At 47.1% G+C, this 7,156-nt stretch overlaps 1 long non-coding RNA gene across 1 annotated transcript; it reads left to right on the forward strand.

Annotated features, from left to right (window-relative positions):
• Nucleotides 1-892: 892 nt before the first annotated feature.
• LOC144824936 (uncharacterized) lies at nucleotides 893-2,034 on the forward strand. Its single transcript, XR_013609191.1, has 5 exons — nucleotides 893-944; nucleotides 1,044-1,145; nucleotides 1,240-1,329; nucleotides 1,453-1,513; nucleotides 1,608-2,034. It is a non-coding gene; the product is annotated as an uncharacterized LOC144824936 (long non-coding RNA).
• Nucleotides 2,035-7,156: the final 5,122 nt, after the last annotated feature.

Below are 7,156 nucleotides of genomic sequence, written 5' to 3' on the forward strand. Positions count from 1 at the left end.
TATCCAACACCGCTCCAGAATAAACAACAAGACTCTGACAGCCCCATTGGTTTCCCATTTTATACAACATAAACACTCAGTCAATGATATCAGATGGACCGTGCTTGCGGTCATCAGAGGTGGCAGTGGGGACCTGGATGTACGCCTCTCTCAAAAAGAGGCCTATCTCATTCTGAAATTTGACACTTCCAACTCTGGTCTTAATAAACTGTCTGAATTGGGTAATCTCTAATTCCATGTATTTTCTGCATTTGAGCTTTAGCCGTGCTGCCTGGTCTGTAGTTTAGAAATGCAACAATTTCTTTACAAACCTATTTTTTTTGTTATATAAAATTGACCATTTGGTCATGGTGAGTGGCATTTTTAGAAACAGTGGCGATGTCTATTGTTAAGGTATTTACAACATCGAAGAGGTCCCTCATCATTGATATTATGAATATGCCTGGATGCGGTGTTTGTGCTTGTATAAATACACCGTGTGCGACAGTGTCTGTATTGTAAACTCCAGTGCTTTGAAAATTTGCCTAAAAAAATGTGTGAGACATTCCTTTTCTGTGTGTCAGTATCTAATGAACTCTTTGTATAAAGAGGCTGCCGGAATCAGCAAGGGTTGGTACATTGCAAACTTTAGTGGCTTTTGAAAATCTGCCTCGTGAAAAAATGTGGGACATTTTCTTTTGCGTGTCATTATTTATGTAACACTGTTTGCCTCTGTACACACTTGGGTAATGTTTAAAGAATCCGTTATATTATACAATAAGTGTGTCAGATTTACTAGTCTAACTAGCAGGACTCCAAGTACCAGCGTCCCTAGCACACTCCAGTATCCACCCTCGCTTTCTGAGCTTTCTTTAGATTGACTTCCAGTCTCACGCGAATAAGCCCTCGTCTAGCAAGCCCTGAACCCGTTTGGCCGATGTTAGGATTGAATCCATTGTGCTCAAGTAAGTGCTTCTGTCGAGCCTCTGAGCCGACCGCAGCAGATTTAACACCCTCTGCAGCAGGCTATGTCACTCGCGCCTTACTCTTTTTGTTTCCTGCAGCGGCTCCGTGCGGTAGAATGCTTCCCGCCTAAAACGCAATTCCGACTAGAACTGTTTTACTCAGTCTCTACAGAGCCGGCTGCACTGGTACACGGCGTGCAGGTAGGAGAGGTGCTTCACACGACTTGATGGATGTTCTTCCATTTAAACGATGCTAGTTGTCTGATGTGGGTTTTCTTTATCATTTTCCCTTCAGTTGATACAAGGAATGTGAACCTTGCTATCTTCCAAAAGCGCACCGCTCTGCGGGCGCTCGACAAAGTGACATCTTCACATCTTGATCCAGGTATTTATTTGTCACCCAATACATAGGAGCTTGGTGAGGGCGCCCAAGCTATTTAATATTTATTTTAATATTAATTGTACCGCCCACTGTGCCACTGATCCCACTCATTCATTTCCCTCACAGATTTATTGTCCCGGTTCACAGTCTTCCTCCACTCCTGCAATCCCTTTTGCCTGTGGTGCAGGTAATTTTCCTTTTTACACAACTGTGGAGAGACAGAGAGGTTCCCTTTATTGTGACACTGTTAGTTTGACACCACCTTTTTTAATTTTTTCCAGTGAAGACTGTGCCCAGTCCCTGTCCTGAGGAGAACCTTTACTGATTTTGGTTCGAAACGCGTTGACCCCCAGCCTGTGACAAGACAGAAGTGTGCAGCTAGGGATCAAATCACTCCACTTGTGTGGGCCCTTGCATGCAACCAGACGGAACATTCAGTCACAGGTCCTGTGAGATAGGCAGGCTGTTGTTTTCCACCTCCTATTCCGCCTGTCTACTGGTATTTTAGTAAAAGGACTGGTCTTTTCCCTATGTGTTGAATGTTTTTTGATCTCAATTTATTTGATATGTATGTAATATATTTCAAGTTGCACTTTGGTGTCATGTAATTGTTTCAACATTCAGTTTGTATGTTTGTATATTTTGGACTTATTGTGCACACAATTATTCGTTTTTGCCTTTGACTTTACTGTTTTCGACAGTGTTTTCCTTTTTGATCACATGTTTTTATGAATTTCGAAACTTGATTACAAATTCAAAATAAATGTTTTGCTAAATAAATGGCCTGGTCACGCAGTACTTATGGGCTGTGTGGGTTACAATTTGAATCTGAAAATATCCTGGCTAGCCACTTTGTTCTGTTTCGCAATTGTTGAGGTCCAGGCTGGTCAGTTGTTTGGACCCAAAACCTTTCTGTGTACATTCTTGTAAAAAGGCAGGGCACGAGTCGGGGTACCACGCGGGTGGACGGCATCCCCCCACTTATTTTCGAGGGTTTTCCAGGGTGGACGCCGTCCACCCTGCTCAATCAAAACGCCGTCCACCATTTTGAAATCGGAAGTTTCTCGGACTGCCGCAGGACACCACGCCCCTTCACCTACCAGAGATCTTCAACCAATGGATGGACGCCGTCCCCCCTGCGCAAAAGCGCTACACAAACTATCAAACACATACCTATTTTAACAGGTTTTTTTCCTTTTCGTGAGGTCACTTCCGGTCGTGCCGTCACTTCACATATTTGAGCGTCCCCCCACTTCTAGGTTTTTGCCTTTCGTGACGTCACTTCCGGTTGTGACGTCACTTCCTGTCTGTGAGCGTCCCCCCACTTCTTTATTTAGGACTTGTGCCCTGTAAAAAGGATTTGACTTCCGTCATGAAAGGTTTTAGGAAAAAATCTATGAACTTTGAAACAGGCTCAAAAAGGGAGTCACAGCCAGAGACTATGGGTCTCCCAGGCGGTTGTTTCTCGTCTTTGTGTATTTTTGGTAATGCGTAGAATAAGGGTATATGCGGATGTCTATTTTGCAAATACTCCAGTTCCTTTTTACCAAGGAAACCTTGTTCAAATCCTTGATTGATAATCGCGAATAGCTCTCTCTGTAGTTCCTGAGTAGGATCCTTCTCTAGCTTCTTGTAACAACCTTTGTCCGATAGTTGCTTATTGATCTCAGCCGTGTAGGCTTCAGCTCCCCAGATGACTATGGAACCGCCCTTGTTGGCTTGTTTAATTGTTACATTTTTGTCATTGGCAAGAGTTTGAAGAGCATCTTTTCGTGCTTTCGATAGATTCGGTTTAATGAAGCCTGACTTTTTCTTCTCCTGTGATGCAATGGCGGAGAGGATTGTTTTCTCAAAAGTAAGGACCTCTTTAGGTACCTTACTTGCCGGGGGACAAAATTTTGATTTTTTCTTAAGACCTGTAGTTTCAGATCTGGGGCGCAGTCCCCCATGCGAGAACGCAGCACAGGTGTCCGTAGACGACGCCCAAGGTCACAAAGTCCAGAATTTGAAGGCTCAAATGTCTTTGCAGGCCTGGAGGACCAAATGCTGATAGTGCAGTGCCTGCAGGGGAAGACAATGCGGACCATTCAGAGGCAGAAGGCGGCAAACAACAGGAAGGTGGATGAAATGAAGGAGGCCATATACTGCCTCAACAATACAATGGCAGAGGGACTGAAGGAGGTATCTGAGGCCGTGAACAAATTAAGTTACAGAATGGAGGGGGAGCGCGCTGCAAGGCGGAGAGACAGGCAGGTGATTGCAGGCTTCACAAAGTCTGTGAACAGACTCTGTAATGCGACCCACGTGCTGAGTAGAAGATCTGTGGCCATGCAACTGGAGATGGCCAAGTGCAGCCGTGAGGTTACCCAGGGCCTGGTCACAGTCACCAGTGCCGTGGAAATCATGCAGACAAACCAGTTTGCTGCCACCGGTTCTGGGGACGTTGAGGAAAGTGAGGGGGCAAGCAGTCGTAGCACTGAAACGCCCCCCCTTGCTAGAGAGTAGGAGGCGCAGTGTGAGGCATGGCTCTGCTGCAGGACACAGTGCTGCTGAGGACAATGTGCAAGCAGGACGCGGCAGTGGTGTGCGGGGGCGCAGGAGATAGGCACGGCCCTACAATTCAAATCTGTAGTGGGTGAAGTAACCCTTTTGAACACATAGCTGGTGTCATGGTGTGCTGGTAATTTGCTTGATGAAAGGTCTATTAAACACCCTGACATAAATGCATTACCTGGCTTTGTCTCATCACTTACTCAGAAATAATTATTTGTGATCTCTGACCGTCTCTGTCTCCCATCTGCTGCAGCTGCGCCGCCTGCTGCGCTGTGCTGTGGCTGTGTACCTTCCTCATCCTCATCCTCCTCTTCAGAATCACACATTTCAACTGGTGTACCCTTCTTAATGGCAAGGTTATGCAGCATTGCACATACAGCTATGATTTTGCAACACACCAGGGGCTGGTACTGCCGTGCACCTCCACTTTTGTGCAGGCAGCGGGACCGGCTTTTGAGGAGTCTAAATGTTCGCACAACCACACTGTGTGTCGATCTATGTGCAACATTGTATCTCCTTTCACTTGGGGTGGATGGGTGCAGGTACGGAGTCAGGATGAAAGAGCGCACTGCATAGGCACTGCTCTTCATGACCGAGCACTTGCGGTCAGTGCTGGATGCGGGGCAGACAGCGGCGCTCTTGCTGTTAGACCTGAGCGCCGCATTTGACACTGTGTCTCATGACATTTTAGTGCGGCGTTTGGAGGAAGTGGGTATCGGCGGCAAAGCTCTTGAGTGGTTCCGCTCCTTCCTTTCGGACCGGTGTTTTAAAGTGGCCATTCCACCCGGCCAGTCCTCGTTCCACTCTCTCGGTCTGGGAGTTCCCCAGGGCTCCGCTTTAAGCCCTACACTGTTCAATCTGTATGTGAAACCGCTGGCTGCTGTCGTCAGGGAATGCGGCCTTACCATGACATCGTACGCCGACGACACGCAGCTGGCGGTAACACTTAGCGGAGACCCTGAGGTGAATGCGCCCAGATTTCGAGCTGGACTTATAGCTGTGGCTAAGTGGATGCGTTGCAACTGCTTACAGCTTAACGCTAAAAAAACCGAGGTCCTGATTCTAGGGAGGCAGACGGAACTTTGGGGAGACCAGTGGTGGCCTCCCGAACTGGGGGTTTCTCCCACTCCTGCGGTTGAAGTTAAAAACCTGGGGGTGTGGCTGGATTCCCATCTTTCTTTTGCCAGCCACACGAAGAGGGTAGCAGCTACCTGTTTTGGTATCCTGCGGGGACTGAGGCCTGTCCTTAAGTTCTTCGACCCCCCCACGCGGCAACTGGTGGTTCAGGCCTCCATCTTGTCGCGATTGGACTACGGGAGCGCTTTGCTACTTGGAGTGAACCAGGCTGAGGCTTCTAGGCTTCAGATTGTGCAGAATGCTGCTGCACGTGCCATTGTGGGCCTTCCGAGGCGGTGCTCTGTTTCCACTGTTCTGACCTCCCTTCATTGGCTTCCGGTCAGACAGAGAATCAAATTTAAGGCTCTCTGTCTGACATTTAAGATTCTGAAGCTTTCCTCCCCTCCTGCCCTTGCGGGCCTTATTGCTCCGTATCTGCCCACACGTTCCCTCAGGTCTGAATCTCACCATCTGGCGATTAAGCCTAGGTTCAGACTGAGTAGGATGGGAGGGCGATCCTTTCGCGTTCTGGCAGTTGACCTATGGAATTCTCTCCCTGTATACATCCGTGCCCTGGATAGTCTTACTCTTTTCAGGCGCGCTATTAAAACCCACCTGTTCGCTTCTGGCAATTGATCTCTTCTTTCCCCGGCTCTGATCTGTTGTGTTGTGGTATCTGGACAGGCGCCAGGACGCCCCTTCGCTGGGGCAGCTGTGCGCCGAATAAAAGTTATTAACATAACATAACATAACACTGTCACCTGCGTGTGAGATGTAAGTAAGAATTAGACAGCGTACAATCTCAGAAACAGTTGTGTAATTCAGGGGGTGTCACATGTACTTACCTAGCAGGTAGCCTTCACCAAATTCTCCTGCAAGGAGACGGGTATATATCCCACTGTTCCTGAATATGTATGAATCGTGGGTGCTCCCTGGAACCTTTGCAACTATGTCGGTGATTATGTTCTTTGCATCACATATGACCTGTACATTGATGGAATGTGTGGACTTGTGATTGCAATAGATGTACTCAGTCGCAGTTCTGCCTGTGTGCTGGGGAATTTGATGTAGTGTCCCATCCTTTTCAACATGGCATCCAGGAATTTGCGGGAAAAACGCGGCAGTCAACTTTGTGAAACTCCACCTGCCACAGCTATTACCCCTTGGTAACTGCCAGATGCCAGGAGGTGCAGGCAACAGAGAACCTGTACATGAGTGGGTATTGCGTGCGCCCTTGGTGTCTGGTGCTCCAGGAGTGGGTGCAGGTCCCGTATGAGGTCCAATATGGTGTTTGGTTGTAACCTGTAGCGTACATGGATGTCAGCCTCGGTCAGTTGGAACAGTGTTATTCGCACTCTGTACACGCGCTCGTCCTGTCTCCAGATCCTCAGTCCTGCTGTACGCAAACGTAGCCGACTTGCTATCACGTACAGGGCCGCCATTGTGTTCACACTGATGCATTTTGGGGCTGTTTTTATGCAGTGCACCTGATTACCACCTGCTTTCACTTATTGTTAAATACCGATTCTTATTTACAGATTTTTGACAAATTCGGTATTACTGATTTTTTGGTACATCGCATTACCGAATTTTTACCGATTCCTTATGTCTGATTCGGTATTTTTTTCCGAATCTGTATTTTTTTTCTCCGAATCGGTAAATAAGGAATCGTTATATGCTTTCCCTAATTTTTACCGATTCCTTATTACCGATGCCAATCGGTAATACCTACATCGCACATGGCTAAATACCGGTCGGTAACGGTGAAATTTATCGAATTTCACCGTTACCGACCGGTATTTAACCACCTACATCTAGCCCTTAGTCCTGAGCCTTCTCCCGAACATTAGTTCAACAGGTGAAATACCTGCAGCACTGTGACGGGTGTCTCTGTAATCCCTCAAGGTCTGACAAAGGATGTTTGATATCGACAAGCTGGTGATCTTGACTATGTGAAGTGTTTTCTTGAGAGTAGCCATTACTCTCTCTGCAGTGCTGTTAGACTATGGTCAAAATTGAGTGATTTTTAAGGGATCAAATCAAATACTAGATAGGCTGTAAACTCCTTGAACTCTTTTTAAGGAGAAGGGGATACCATTATCAGAATTCATCAGGGAAGGGATGCCAAATATGCCAAATATGTTGCTTGGTGCTGGAATGA

This window comes from Lissotriton helveticus, chromosome 3_1, assembly GCF_964261635.1.
Source record: "Lissotriton helveticus chromosome 3_1, aLisHel1.1, whole genome shotgun sequence".
Classification (NCBI taxonomy): domain Eukaryota; kingdom Metazoa; phylum Chordata; class Amphibia; order Caudata; family Salamandridae; genus Lissotriton; species Lissotriton helveticus.